Below are 15,174 nucleotides of genomic sequence, written 5' to 3' on the forward strand. Positions count from 1 at the left end.
TGCTGTATTGTTACGGGTCAGTGTTTCTCAAGCTCAGCAATTCTCAGCGTGGCTGGGGAATTCTGGGAGTTGAAGTCCACATGTCTTAAAGTCACTGGGCTTGAGAAACACTGATAGAGACCACCGTAATAGAATCTTGAAAGAATGACTGTTTATTTATACCTCTTTATTATTTTCATAAGTAACTCAAGGCTGCAAACATAGTGAATGCTCTTTCCTCCTCTTTTCCCCACAACAACCCTGTGAGGTGGGATGGTCTGAGAGTGTGACTGGCCCAAGGACTAAACCTCACCACCTCCTGCTTTCTGGCCTGGTCAGTCAAATTTCAGGCTATCTTTTGGAATGAACTTTGCTTTTAATTATAGCATTTCTGTTATTCTTAGTGTCTTGTGTTACGACAAATTTTTAAATTATTGCTTCCCCTGCTTTTAATTAAAGAATGTATTGTTCTTTTTTTAATAGATCTCTCTGGCTCCTTTGGGAGCAGTTCTTTTCTGAGAGGAAAGTTGGAGTAGACAATTGTAAGTTATACATAAAAAGTAAAAAAAACTAAAAATCTAAAAATCTAAAGCCAATAGATCAGGGGTCTTCAAACTTGGCTCTTTTGTGATTTGTGGACTTCAACTCCCAGAATTTCTCAGCCAGGCATGCTAGCTGAGGAATTCTGGGAGTTGAAGTTCACAAATCATAAAAGGGCCAAGTTTCTGAAGACCCTTGCAATAGATGAAATAATGTTTTTTGCTTTTCTGAAAATGGGGGAGTAGCTTGTTGTCTATTGTGAAATGAGTCTGTCAAAAGGAGCTAATTATATGTACATATAAGAGTGTGTATCTGTTCACTGTTAGAAATGGTCATTGACGTATGATTGTTTAGTGACCGTTTGAAGTTACGACGGCACTGGAGAAAATCCACTTCTTTATAATCAACAATTCAGCCAGGTCCAATGTGTTGGAAAACCCACAATACCTAAAGAATTTGGGATTCTTGACTAAGTGGATTCATTTTGGTTGCTTTGATGGAAAGTATTTCATCCCTGTGTCATTTCAAACACAAATGTTCATTGACTCATGTCCAGGAAAATTATACGAATCATGCCACTGTTAAGCAAATCCAGTTTCCCTCATTTCGCAGAAGCTGACTGGGAAAATGGCAAATTTTGATCATGTGACCCAGAACACTGCAATCATGGTAAATACATGCCAGTTTCCAAGTACCTAAATTTTGATCACATGATTTTAGGGATGCTGTGAAGGTCATAAGTAAGTGGACAAGTCGCATCTCAATTTTTTCAGTGCTGGTGTAACTTTGAATGGTTGCTAAATGAAAGGTTGTGAAACGAGGACTCCCCTACCAAACTATATTTTCAATGGTTCTCCTATTTTTGGAAATTGGCCAATTGTTTCCCCCCCCCCCACATAAACCTAGATTATCCGCCATTCTCTTCCATGGGTTGTCACTTTCCATCTTGACCTTTTCTCAAGTTGTCATGGTATAAAATGCCACTTTCTGTAATGATGCTGGATAGTGTCTGAATCAGGGATGCAATTTTGCAGTAATGTGGGATTGCAGGCACTCAGAGCTAGCAAAGTTTAAGTGAAACTGGGATTTTGCCAAAGAAAAAAAGAATTTTTCTTGCTTGAACATGACTTGTGTTGGTCATATTTATGGAAACTTCTTGTTTTCAGGTTATAACCCAGGTCATTAGTGCGTGGTGATAATTGATTTAATTGCCTATAGCTAAACTTTCAAAGCATCATTCTGCTTAATGATATTCCTCTCTGTTCTGCCTTTCCCCCTTCTTCCAAACAAAATGAATGATTGAGCAGAATGAAACTGAAATGTGCAGTTCTTTTATAGTGCTGTTCTATGAGATTTGAGCAGTCTCAGAATAAATGTGCTAGTTATGAGAGATTTACTCCCCCCCTCCCCCACCTTCGCTTTAAATCAGGGGTCTCCAATCTCGGCAATTTAAAGACTTGTGGACTTCAACTCCCAGAATTCCTCAGCCAAAGTTGCCAAGTTGCTTTAAATTATATGGAGAGATATAATTGGAGAGATGCCATCTAACTTGGTGGCACCTTTGAGTTTGCTGTCTGCATGTTCTGTGCCTCAGATTACTTTCTTTCCTCCTTGAGAAAGAACTGATCCTGCACAGATTTTCACAACAAGCAGGAGTGGCAGGCAGGAGTTGTAGGTAAGAAGGGAGAAAGGGTGGAGTTTGGGAAAAGTTCAGGTGAGCTGGCCCCAGGTATTTTCAGGGAAGGGGCAATCGAGGGTAAGAATGTGTTCGGAAAGAACAGCAAGAATCAGTGGTGGGATTCAAATAGATGAACAACCGGTTCTCTGTGTGAATGCCACTTCCGGAAGTCCATTCTGGGCCTGGGCAGCAAAAAACTAGCTACCAGTTCTGAACTGGTGCCAACTGGTTGAATCCCACCATTGGCAAGGACCTGTGAAGTCAAAACCAAGGACAGCTGCAGAAGTAGAAAGAGAGAGGGGGAGGGCTCAGATGAAGAAAACTGTTTTTTGAGGGGAGGAGAATTAGATTTCTCAAAAGAAGCAACCATCTTCTTCAAAGGCGGGTTGATGGTTTTCCCTCCCTTCTCCATTGACCTGCTTCCCCCCTCCCTCAAATATCAAAATAGGGAAATTGGCCCAGTGATGAGAAATGAAACGAGAAGCTCAGAAGCGGAGACCTGACAATGGAACATCATTCATAGAATCAAGATCACGTGACGTGTTAGTACCGCTATAGTGCCTTGGTAAGACCACACTTGGAATATTGCATCCCATTTTGCTTGCCACAATATAAAAAAAGATGTTGAGACTCAGGGATCTGCAACCTTGACAACTTTAAGACTTGTGGACTTCAGCTCCCTGAAGTCCACAAGTCTTAAAATTGTCAAGGCTGCAGACCCTTGCTCTGGAGTGTAGAGAAGAGCAATACAGATGATTAGGGAATTGGAGATGAAAACATATGAAGAACGGTTCCAGGAACTTGGTATGTCTAGTTTAATGAAAACATGGAATGGGGGTGATACGGTAGCAGTCTTCAAACTTGAAGGGCTGCCCCGAAGAAGAGGGAGTCAACCTATTCTCCAAAGCACCTGAAGGGAGAACAAGAAGCAATGGATGGAAAGTGATCAAGGAGAGAAGCAACCTAGAACTAAGGAGAAATTCCCTGACAATGACAACAGTTAATCAGTGGAACAGCTTATCTCTAGAAGTTGTGGGTGCTCCAACACCTGGGGGTTTTAAAGAAGAAATTGAATATTTGTCTGAAATGGTATAATCTTTTCTGCTTGAGCAGGGGGTTGGACTAGATGACCTCCAAGGTCCTTTCCGACGCTGTTGTTCTGTTTCTTTTTAGCCTAATAAAGCCTTACACATTTGACACTTTCCTACCTGGAAACAGGCAGGTGTGCATTTGTGTTTTATGGGCAAGGCAAGTCATGATATTTGGTCCTGTCCCAATTCCAGATGCTTATGCAAGATTCTGAATAGAATACAAATATTATAGGAGGCGGAATTCATAATGGCTCAACCAGATAGGTCTTGCTGCTGCTTTAAAGCAGAAGTGCCCAAAATAAGGGGAATAATGATATTCTGCAAATTTAATTAATTATATTGGGACAACAAAATAAGCTCCCTACTCTCCAGTTCCCCTAAGTCGGGAACACACAGAGTAACCTGGGTCTATGAGTCAAGTTCTGCTTCTAGGTTTTTGTAGTTCTATTTGTGGCGTGGTGTCTCAATCCAGAACACAGAATAACAAACTTGGAGGTCTTCTAGTCCAGCCCTCTGCTCAAGCAGGAAATCTTATACCATCCTGGTCAAATCGTTGTCCAATCTCTTTTTGAAAACCTCTAGTGATGGAGCATCCACAACTCCTGGAGGCAAGCCATTAATTAGCTGATTGCACAGAATGCAGTATTGCAGGCAAACTCTACCCACAGCCCAGAGTTCGATCCTGATGGGGCTCAAAGGCTGACTCAGCCTTCCATCCTTCCAAGGTCAGGAAAATGAAGACCCACATTGTTGGGGGAAATATACAAATAGTGTTTACATTGTAAACTGCCCAGGGAATGCTGTAGAGCACTATGGGGCAGTATTATATAAGCAGGGGTCTTCAAACGTGGCCCTTTGATGACTTGTGGACTTCAGCTCCCAGAATTCCTCAGCCAGGAACGCTGGCTGAGGAATTCTGGGAGTTGAAGTCCACAAGTCATCAAAGGGCCACGTTGGAAGACCACTGTATACAAGTCTTAAGTGTTATTGCTATTGCTTTAAAGGGATCCTAAAACTGTCTCACAAATATAAGCTGTCTTCGGAACTTGGCAAAAACCACATGAAAATCAAACAGCCCAGCTCTTCAAATCCACCCATTCAAATTTATGCACCTGTCCCACGAAGAGGGCAAATGTTTCTGCACTGTAAAGCAGCAGCTTAGTGGACTTTCAGACGGTGGTGGCATTTCATTAGTCAAGGAACCACATGACCATATTGACTTTTTTTTCCAAATGCTAAGTATATGCACAACAGGTGCAGAATATGGTGTCCCTCGCTCCTCTCTATCAGAATCCTATTTAATAGGACATGCCCTGACCTAGCCTTCCAGGATGTCCTCAGTTGCCAGCTCCATACCCACCCACTTTAGCACATAGTTTGGCTTCGAAGATCACACAGATCACACACAAAACTTTGGTTGTGAAAGCATAGCAAGGAAACCACAGCATTTTGGTACTCGGGTCAAAAATGCCCCATAAAACATTTTCCTTGGCTCTGCAAGCGTATGACACAGCCTCTGGCATTCGCTCACTGGGCTGGGACGTCTCAGATTTACATCCAGCAAGAGCCACAGGTTGGGAAAGGTGAAACAACAGAGGAAAGCTGAAATGGAAGTCTTCCTTCCAAGAACCGTCCTTTGTGCAACAGAATTTTGCAATGGATCAAACCTTGGGTCACAGCAAGGCAGTCTGAATGCAATTCTGAACTTGGCCAAGCCCGTTCCATCCATGCTCCTTGTTTATTCTGTTCAACTCTTCACCTGACTGATGGTCTCTGCCCAATCCCCGGCTGGCATCCTTGTTTGCTCAAGAGTGGACAATCTTTGAGAATCCGTCAGGAGCAATTAGCAGAAGTGGGTAGGGAAGAATTACACCTGAGAAGATAGAATGGGGAAATGGTTACCTCCCCAGGCATCCTCTTCTGCCCATCCTCCCTCTCCCGCTGACTGTTTTAGGTTGGCCCCAAAAGGAGTAACATCAGGCACACCCAGAGATCCTGGTGGAAAGAAGATGATAGCAGATTGAGTGAAAATGTAGCTTCTTTCTGAAAGACGGATCCTTTGGAAGACTGATGGGGAACTATATTAGGCTGGTCTTCTGAAGCCAGGTTTCCTTCAGATGGACTGGGGCTCTAGTCCTAATGGCGTCAATTCTTCAGAGTTGGTCAAGTCAACAAATTTATTTATTTACCCCTTAGGCTTATTTTCCACTTTTCCTCCAGGAGCTCCAGTGGATTTGTATGGGACTCTCTCTTCATTAGCAATTCTGGGAAGCAGACTGAGCTAAGGAAGAGGCAGTGGCCCCAAAATCACTCCAAGAACTTCTAGGACTCCGGGGGAACTCAACTCAGCTATTCCAACATCTTAAAAGGAGAGTGGAAATGGGAGAGGAGGACAACTCTGCATTCCCTGCTTTTGAATTCAGCAGAGTAGATTTATTTGGGATTATAGATAGTTTACCAGTTAATGCTTGGAGAGGAGACAATGGACTAGATTGGCAAATGAAAAAAATTCTGTGAAGACAGCAACTTCAAGCCACTTCTAGACTGTTGTGAACAAAATGGTAGAAATAGCCCGGTCACTGAGAGTTAGCTGAACTCAGCTTGAAGGAGACTTTATCTTCTGAGTTGACTGCGCCCTAGTTGCCATGGGAATGTTTGAGAGGCAGCCACACCTTTGTGAACACCACCCAGGTGACTCAGAAAGAGCAAAGCAAACTGCACAGGTTGACCTCATAAAATCTCAGCAGGCAAAAGGGTTGGTCCCAGTGATTGGCTATGGAAGTTTAATAAGGAAACCTATCATGAAAAGCGGAGCTTTCCAGAGGCCAACTTTCAAACGTGGTCTTCTGGGAACAGAGTAGAGTCATATTTTAAAACAAAATTTCAATTTAGCAGGGCAAAAAGTGGGAAGGAGAAGCAGAAATCAAATGTAACAACAAAGACGAGGAGATAGGTAATAATTGTGAAAAGAAGGCATTAAAATACCGTAGCCGTCAATTCACTTTAGGATGAACCAACGGGATTAACGTCACTGCAAAAAACGACAGATGCAATTTGGGGGTGTTCCAAAAAGAGTTCAGTTTCCAAATCGTGGAAAATAATAGTTCCATTTTATGTTGTACAGAACCAAGCCCCACCTATGTTTTAAGGAGATAATTTGTTTTAGAGACACTCAGAACCAGAGATAGGGATAGATGCCTTCTTAGTTGTAGCCAATACGAAACCAGTAGGGCTGCAAGCATTTTGGCATTCTTGGCTTAGGGTTAGAAAACTTAACAATTCTCTGGTCCTAATCAAGGAAGTTCCCACCCTTGTGAGGTTCTGAAAGTCTTTGAAGACTGGCCCACTCTCCTTGGCCTTGGGGTAGGGCGGTTTCAGAGCCCATCTCAGTTATTCCTGTGTGTATTGTAATTTTCTTTTTTTTTAAAAAAAAAAAATGTCGATGTGCATGTTTTTTTTCTTTATTCCTCTGGTCTTTTTTTTTGTTAATTCTAAGTTGTCCAGAGTTGTCTTGAGTTGGGCAGCTTCTAAACGAAACAAAATAAAATAGAAGGTCCAATTAGGAGGATATAATGTCATAAATCATTCCAATAATATAATGTCATAAATCATTCCAATAATATAGTCTCCTATTTTGCTGGCCACTGAGAAGACCTGGCACTCCTCTCCATGACTGGTCCATTCGATCGAGACATCCAGAGTTTGCCAAGTTCTGCTCCGAATTTCTTTGCTGGTCAACTACATAAATAGGTTTTGGAGGTCTGTGTATGCCTTCTCTTGATTCTTGGTAACCAGTTGCCTCAATTCTCTAGGCTCGATTTTTGGAGGCAGTTGGATATTGCCTTCTTCTTCCTAAGGTTGAACAGTAGGGAAGTTGGCTTTGTGACTAAGGCAAAACTAGAACTCACCATCTCCTGGCTACTAGCCTAGTGCCTTCACCACCACCCCAAAATGGGCCTCATATTCCTAGATGTTTTACAAACATGATCTTGCTTATTGCTCTCTAAAGATCTTCCCACTTTCTTCATTGTTTCTTATATGGAACAGACGTTAGTCTTTGACTGTAAATAAAGTTTGTATTTATATTACAAAGAGAGCCGCCTCTGGGAAGGAATCAAAGGTTGACAGATGATGAAAGAAGCAGTGCACCATGATGGCAAACTCCGCCCCTTTATGTAAGTGCTTTGTCTCATCCAATCCATATGCAGAAAGGGCGGAGCTTGCCCTGTGACAGTACTATGCTGCTTTTATCAACTCATTATAACTAATTGTTTATCAAATTTGTTTTCTGCCCGTCTCACTGCAAGGTGACTATGGGTGGCTTACAGCATCAAAATAAAAACATCTATCTATCTATCTGTCTATCTATCTATCTGTCTGTCTGTCTCTATCTATCTATCTATCTATCTATCTATCTATCTATCTATCTATCTATCTATCTATCTATCTATCTATCTATCTATCTATCTATCTATCATCTATCTCTATTTCTCTATCTCTCTATTTCTCTCTATCATTCCTATCTATCTATCTATCTATCTATTCCTTGATAAGATTAAAAATGCGAATCCCAGGCATATTAAAATTAACAAACTAAGGCGCGAACACTGGGATGGAATAAGAAAAACTAGAACAGTTTTTATTGCTAAAAGATCTTTATATATATATATGGATATGGATATGGATATGGATATATGTATGGATATATGTATGTGTGTATACAGTGTGTGTGTGTGTATGTATATACTGTATATATATATATATATGTATATATACATACACACACACACACTGTATACACACACACACACACACACACACACACACACACACCAATGTATAAAACCATAATAAAAGCACAGTGAAAATACAGAGAATAACTAAAACTAAAAGATGGGGAGGAAGGGAGCGGAATGTACAGGGAGCGAGGTGGGAGCTGCTATTGGCCGATCAACCCTGTGCAACGTGGTACTCCCCCATTAGGGTCCCCAAGTCAAGTGGCAGAGCCAGGTCTTCAAGCTCTTAGAGAAGCTCAGGAGCCAATCTCCCCTTAGGGGGCAAGATGTTCCAAAGGGCCAGGAACAGGACAGAGGGGGCTCTTCTGTTGCACCTTGCATCACAGCCTATAGACGCCTTTGGTTATCAACTAGCGTCTTCTATTATCTGATTATCAACCTGCCTCCTGCTGGACTACAGCTGAACTGAAGAGAACAGAATAACAGGGTTGGAAGGGACCTTGGAGGTCTTCTAGTCCAACCCCTTGCTCAAGCAGGAGACCCTATACCAGGGGTCAGCAACCTGAAACAGTGAAAGAGCCACTCGGAACCGGTTCCCTCACAAAAGGAAAAACTGGGAGCCGCAAAAAATGTGTGCACATGCACGTACATGCGCGCATGCGCAGAACAGGGTTTGACTGAAGAGTGGAGCCAAGGCGAGATATGCACCTACCCTGCATATTTGAATTGAGTGGTTGAACTTTTTTAGTCCCACTTTTTTTTTTTGGCCTGCACATGGCAGAGGACTGGGAGCCGCAGGAGACGGCTGAAAGAGCCGCATGCGGCTCCGGAGCCGCGGGTTGCAGACCTGTGCCCTATACCATTTCAGACAAATGGCTGTCCAGTCTCTTCTTCAAAGCCTCCAGTCGATGGAGCACCCACAACCTCTGAAGGCAAGCTGTTTGATTGTTCTCACTCTCAGGAGATTTCTCAATACTAGGCTGCTTCTATCCTTGATTGGTTTCCATCCCTTGTTTCTTGTCTACCCTTCTGGTGCTTTGGAAAACAAATTGCCCACCCCTTTCTTTGTGGCAGCCCCGCAGATATTGGAAGACTGCTATCATATATCACCCCCCTTTTCCCCCCTAGACTTAAGATGTACCCAATTCCTGCAACCGTTCTTCATATAGGCCTCCAGCCCCCTAATCTTCTTTGTTGCTCTTCTCTGTACTCTTTCCAGAGTTTCAACATCTTTCTTTATATTCTGTTGACCAAAACTGGATGCAGTATTCCAGGTGTGATCTTACTAAGGTTTTATAAAGGGGTACTAATACTTCATGTGAAGTATTGGTGAACTGAGAAAACTTGGTTTCAAGGCCCTGCTTGATTCTGGAACTTGTCGTACGAGGTGGCACCATTCTTCTTAGTCCAACGTGACTCACAGAGCTGCTGGGAAGATAAAATGAGGATGGTCTTCCTGCATATCATCTTAAGCTCCTGATAGAAAGATGGAAGATAAGTGATCAATCTGGGCTTACATTTCCCCATTGTGTCATGTGCATTACAGGTGCCTGTACAGATGATTGGCTTTGAAGTAGCCCAACTTTGCTGTGCAAATCTCCTAGAGGTAGATTGTGATGAGTGCCAATTCAAACAGTGTGACCTTTGATTTGGTGCAAATTATAAATGGATCCTGGTTTGTATTTAACTCTTGTCAAATTCAGTTGGTGTGAGGCTAGCAGATGTATAGTTGCCATGGGGGTTTTAGATCTTGATCATCATTTGTACAAAATGGAGAAAAGGAGAGCTCAAAAATGGCTTATTTTGAACAGGCATAGCAGGAGATAGCAAGAATCCTTTAGCTATGGGTCTAACCCTCTTTTATGTTACGCAGTATTTCATTAACAAACCTATAGAAATTTATGTTGGTTTATTTATTAGATTTCTGTTCCATCTCATCTGAAGTTCGTTTATTGTTTATTTTTGTCCACCTGGAACCAGTTACCCTTTTTTCCATAGATCAGTTCAAATAGTGCAAATTTGAATCATGTGACCGTTTGGCGGGATTTATTAATCGCAATAATCAAGACCTATCTGTGCTTGGGAATCTCTGGGTTTCAGGGTTTTCTTTTCTTAAAGAGGGGTTTTACCCTGGGTGTGTGTATCTGTTTGGGTGAGCTGGAACTCACAAAAATGGGTGCCTTTTATGAGCCATGGTGGCGCAGTGGTTAGAATGCAGTATTGCAGGCTAATTCTGCCAAATGCCTGGCGTTTGATTCTGAGAGCTCAAGGTTGACTCAGCCTTCCATCTTTCCGAGGTTGGTAAAATGAGGACCCAGATGGTTGGGGGCAATAGGCTGACTCTGTAAACCGCTTAGAGAGGGCTGTAAAACACTGTGAAGTGGTATATAAGTCTAAGTGCTCTTGCTATTAATAGAATGTGTTAGTTGGAATGAGTACTAGCTGGCTCCTTATGACTTTTGCTATCATAAACTAAGGTGGTTCTTATCCTAAACTGTGAGCAGTAGGAAGTGTGCATGTAAGAACAAAGGATGGTCAGCAAACACATTCAAAAGATTTTTAAGAGAAAGATAAAGTTCTCTCTGCAGTTGTTTTTATTGGGCATTGTTGTAGATTGTGATGTTAAAGAAACCAATTTGATGTTGAATTTGATAACAGCAGCACGGTTACTGGTGGGACAATACTGGAAGAAGGATAGTTTGCCCAGTATAGAAGAATGGGTGTTTAAAGTTTCGAATCTTGCAGAAATGTCTAAGATTTCTGCTTATTTGAAGGATCATTCACAGGAAAGATATATTTCAGTTTGGAGGAGATGGATAGATTATATTCAGAATAAATATGGGACTAAAAAGTTCCATTTAGCTTATGAGTAGATTTTAGAGGGATATTGTTATTAATTTTAGTGTTAGTACTTTGTATGTATCTATGTTAAAGGGGAGTTAAAGCACATTACGAATTTGGTTAATTTTATATTATGGATAATTTTTAGTTAGAATATGATTATTATAACTATAACCCTGTATTTAGCTCTGGGAAGTGGGGGGGGAAAGGGGGGTGGTTTGGGGTGGGTGGGTTTTGGGGATATGTATTGTAAAATCTTTTTTTTTGTAAAACTCTTTAATTAAAAAAAAAGGATGGTCAGCAAAATATCTCTTCTCCTCTCCTACTTTCTGCACATCCACTGGTGATGATCATTTCCAAAAGAGTTTGGGAGAGTTTGGGAAATGATAAGAGTCTTCAGCTTGAGCAGGGGATTAGACTAGAAGACCTCCAAGGTCCCTTCCCACTCTGTTATTCTATTATTCTGTCTAAAGGCCACAACTGATCAAGCTTGAAGGAGCTTCTCTGCATAGCTTTCTTCTCAACATAAAGACAAGCAAAAGGATCACTAACTTCTCACCAGGCTTCTGAGATCCGCATTGCACCACCTCCAAAAAGATATTTATATTGATCCTCTTGTTTTCTCCCATAAGCCATGTTAAACTTCAAATCCTCCTTATTTTATTTTTCAGAGCTTGTTGGTCTAGACAAGCGGCTGCTTAGATTTGGAAAATGAGAATAAGAAAATAAGAGAGTTGGAAGGGACCTTGAAGGTCATCTAGTCTAACCCCCCACCCAGGCAGGGGACCCTACACCATTTCTGACAGAGGGCGGCCCAGTCTCTTCTTGAAAGCCTCCAGTGATGAAGCTCCCACAACTTCTGAAGGCAACTTCTGTTCCATTGGTTGATTGGTCTCACTGTCAGAACATTTCTCCTTATTTCTAGGTTGAATCTCTTTTCTGGGGGCAGGGGGAGGGGGAGGATGTACAAATATCTGAAATTTGGGAACCACAGTATCTGAGATTTTCCCACCAGTGTGTAAACCCTTGGGCGAAGTGGGATGGGAGCACACTCCCCCAGCATGGCTTATTTATGGTCTCTTTCACCATCGCCCTCATTTGATGTGCTTGTCAAAACATGCTTTCCCTTGCAGCTTTGATTTCAACCTGAATCAAGGTGTCTCCTTGTTTAATCCTAGCAGGATTTTTGAAATGGGCCCTTGTCACTTTCAAGCTAGGAAAATGTCAGAGGCTTTTCTGGGATTCTTTACTTGGCTTGCAGACTTCTGAAAATCAGAATTCCCAGACTGAGATAAGAAGCAGCTAATATGGGAGGCAGAAAGCGCATCGGTTTTCTACTTCTCCCTTCACCCTTTTTCTCTGAATCAAAGGTCTTTTCCCACAGAGGCCGACTTCTTGCTGGCAAAGTTGACCACATCAGGAATACAGGCAGCAAGGACGCATTCACAAAATGGCAACCGTAGCAGGTTGGACCATTCCCCAAACATTCATTTAACAGAAGGCAAGCTGGTGAGTTATTCCCTGCTCTACTCTCTACCCTGTAAGACTGCTCTCTATTATTTTATCTCGCTTTTATTTCTCTGTTTTCTGGACATATTTCAAAAACATTAAAAAGGTAAAGGTAAAGGTTCCCCCGCACGAGCGTACTAGTCATTTCCGACTCTAGGGGCCGGTGCTCATCTCCGTTTCAAAGCCGAAGAGCCAGCGCTTGTCCGAGGACGTCTCCGTGGTCATGTGGCCGGCATGACTAGATGCCAAAGGCGCACGGAACGCTGTTACCTTCCCACCATCGTGGTCCCTATTTTTCTACTTGCCTTTTTACATGCTTTTGAACTGCTAGGTTGGCAGAAGCTGGGACGAGTAACAGGCGCTCACTCTGCTACCCGGCACTCGGGATTCGACCCACCAAACTGCCGACCTTCTGATCGACAAGCTCAGCGTCCTAACCCACTGAGCCACCGCGTCAAAAACATTAGGCTGCAACAATTCTCCCCTCTCCTCTCCATCTAGGGAAGATCGTGTGCCCCTACAACATCCTTGAAAAATAAATGGGTTTCAACTGCAGGCTACTTTCCCTTGCTTTTTAATTAAACGTATCTTTGAAGAGGTTTAACATTTTCCTGAATGCCAAGGTAGCACACTGCGGGGTCACTGATAATAAGACAATTGCTTGGAATAGCCTCCTGTTTTGATCTGGCATCTGGAGCTGATATAAAAACACAAAACATAGAATAACAGAGCTGGAAGAGACCTCGGAGGTCATCTAGTCCATCCCTTTGCTCGAGCAGGAGAGTCTATAGCATTTCAGTTAAATGGATGTCCAGTCTCTTCCTGAAAGCCTCCAGTGATGGGGCACCCACAACTTCTGAAGGCAAACCGTTCAACTGGTTGATTGTTCTCCCGTTAGAAAAATTCTCCTTAGTTCTAGGTTGCTTCTCTCCTTGATTAGTTTCCATCCAATGGTTCTCGTCGTGCCTTCTGGTGCTTTGGAAAATAGTTTGCCTCCTTCATCTTTGAGGCAGCCACTCAAATACTGGAACACCGATGTCGTATATAGGTCATTGTTCCTGGCTTGATTTAGAAGAAAGAGCTGTGGGCCAGAAATGAACAACTTGAAAAAAAAGACACCCTCACAAACCTACATCTTACAGACTGCCCAGTTACTTGGAGGTACCAAGTGACTGAGCAATTTGCAAGATTGATCATGCTTGTTCTCAGTTCTCATTCATGTAACCCAACATCTTTGGAGGACTTAAGCGAGATAATTGAAAGATTATCTCTCTTCTTCACCTGGAAGACAAATGGTTCAGAATCCGTTGTGGTTCACACCTATCAGTATTCTATTAAAGCCGCCTAGATTTCCATCTGGCTCTCCGGATTTAATATTTTTTTTAGGAGAAGCAGCTTCCTTTTGTTCAACGTAGAGCTGAGATATTATTATTAGTTTTTCTCCTGCTGTGGTTTTGTTCATCACGTACAGCTGATGCATTCATACTTTTTGGCTGCTAAGCCACCATCCCAAGGCGAAAGAGGAAAAGCGAGTTACCGTGCCTGTTTTTCATTGCATTCACCGAATGCAAACGTGCTTGAAACATGAAAATATGACTCAACGACAGAGTTGGATACTTCTAAAATTAATGTTTTAATGGAAGAATGAAGACACCAGATTGAAGAAAACTCTAGTCTTTTAATCTACTTTCATTCTATTAGCGATTGTCCTGGAATCCAAGATAAACTCTGTTTGTAGGTAGCCCTCAACTTATGACTCCAATTGAGACTGGAATTTCCATCCTAAGCCATTGCGGTCATAAGTAGAGTTGGGCCCAATTTTATGACCATTTTAATGACAATCACTAAGTAAAATACTGTGGCCATTAATTGAATGCCACGGCCGTAAATGCAAACCTCTTGGGCTGCCAATTTTGATCACATGACTGCAGCCAGTTGTAAATGTGAGCCGGTTGCCAAGGGCCTGAATTGTGATCATATGTGTAAGGACCAGTCCTAAGTGGGAGGACAAGGCTTTTCTCAACACTGATGTTACTTAAAATGGTTGCTAAACAAATGATTACAAGTCATGATGAAAATTCCAGTCCCAATGATGGCCATAAGACAGGGACTTCCTGTACAGGTTATTTGGGGATTCTTGGAAGACTCTGTCATCATTTCCAGTGCAACCTTCTTCTGCTGGCTACCAGCCTTTTCCAAAATGGTGACTCCAGATGTTTTGAATACAAAGGATTATAGCGAACTAAGTCCAGCTAGGAGCATTGGGAAAGGCAGCCAGAAAAACCAAGATAGCAGGTTCAATCAGACAGTTACTGCTGCCTTCTGGATGTTTTTACCCGTCCAACCTCCTGCATGTATCTGGAGGGCATCCAGTTGAAGGAAAGCTCTTTAGAACTCTGTCCGATGAACCTGCAGCATTCTAGGGATGGTTGAACTTCTTCCATCAGCCCCAACAGAATAGACCAACCCTCAGGGTGGATGAGCATTGTAATCCTTAAACTCTGAAAGCCACACAGTTCCCCTGTAGTTGAGATTCGGGTGCTCTCTTGAAACTAAATCTACATCTTATCTCAAATGAGCTCATTTTGCTCTTTATGGTTGTTATTATTATTATAAAACTTTTATTCATAAAACATGACACTCAGTCAACTGAACACTCAAATTGACTGGCGCTAATGGTGGACACGGGTTGCTGCCAGCATCCTAGGTATCAACCAGGCATCTCCTTAAAATGTAAGATGTTCTGAGTAGCGCAGTTTTTTGTAGCTTTGCTGGAGTTATTGCAGGAAGCTGCAGTTTC

Source organism: Vipera berus, assembly GCF_964194415.1.
Source record: "Vipera berus genome assembly, chromosome: 10".
In the NCBI taxonomy this organism is placed as follows: Eukaryota; Metazoa; Chordata; class Lepidosauria; order Squamata; family Viperidae; genus Vipera; species Vipera berus.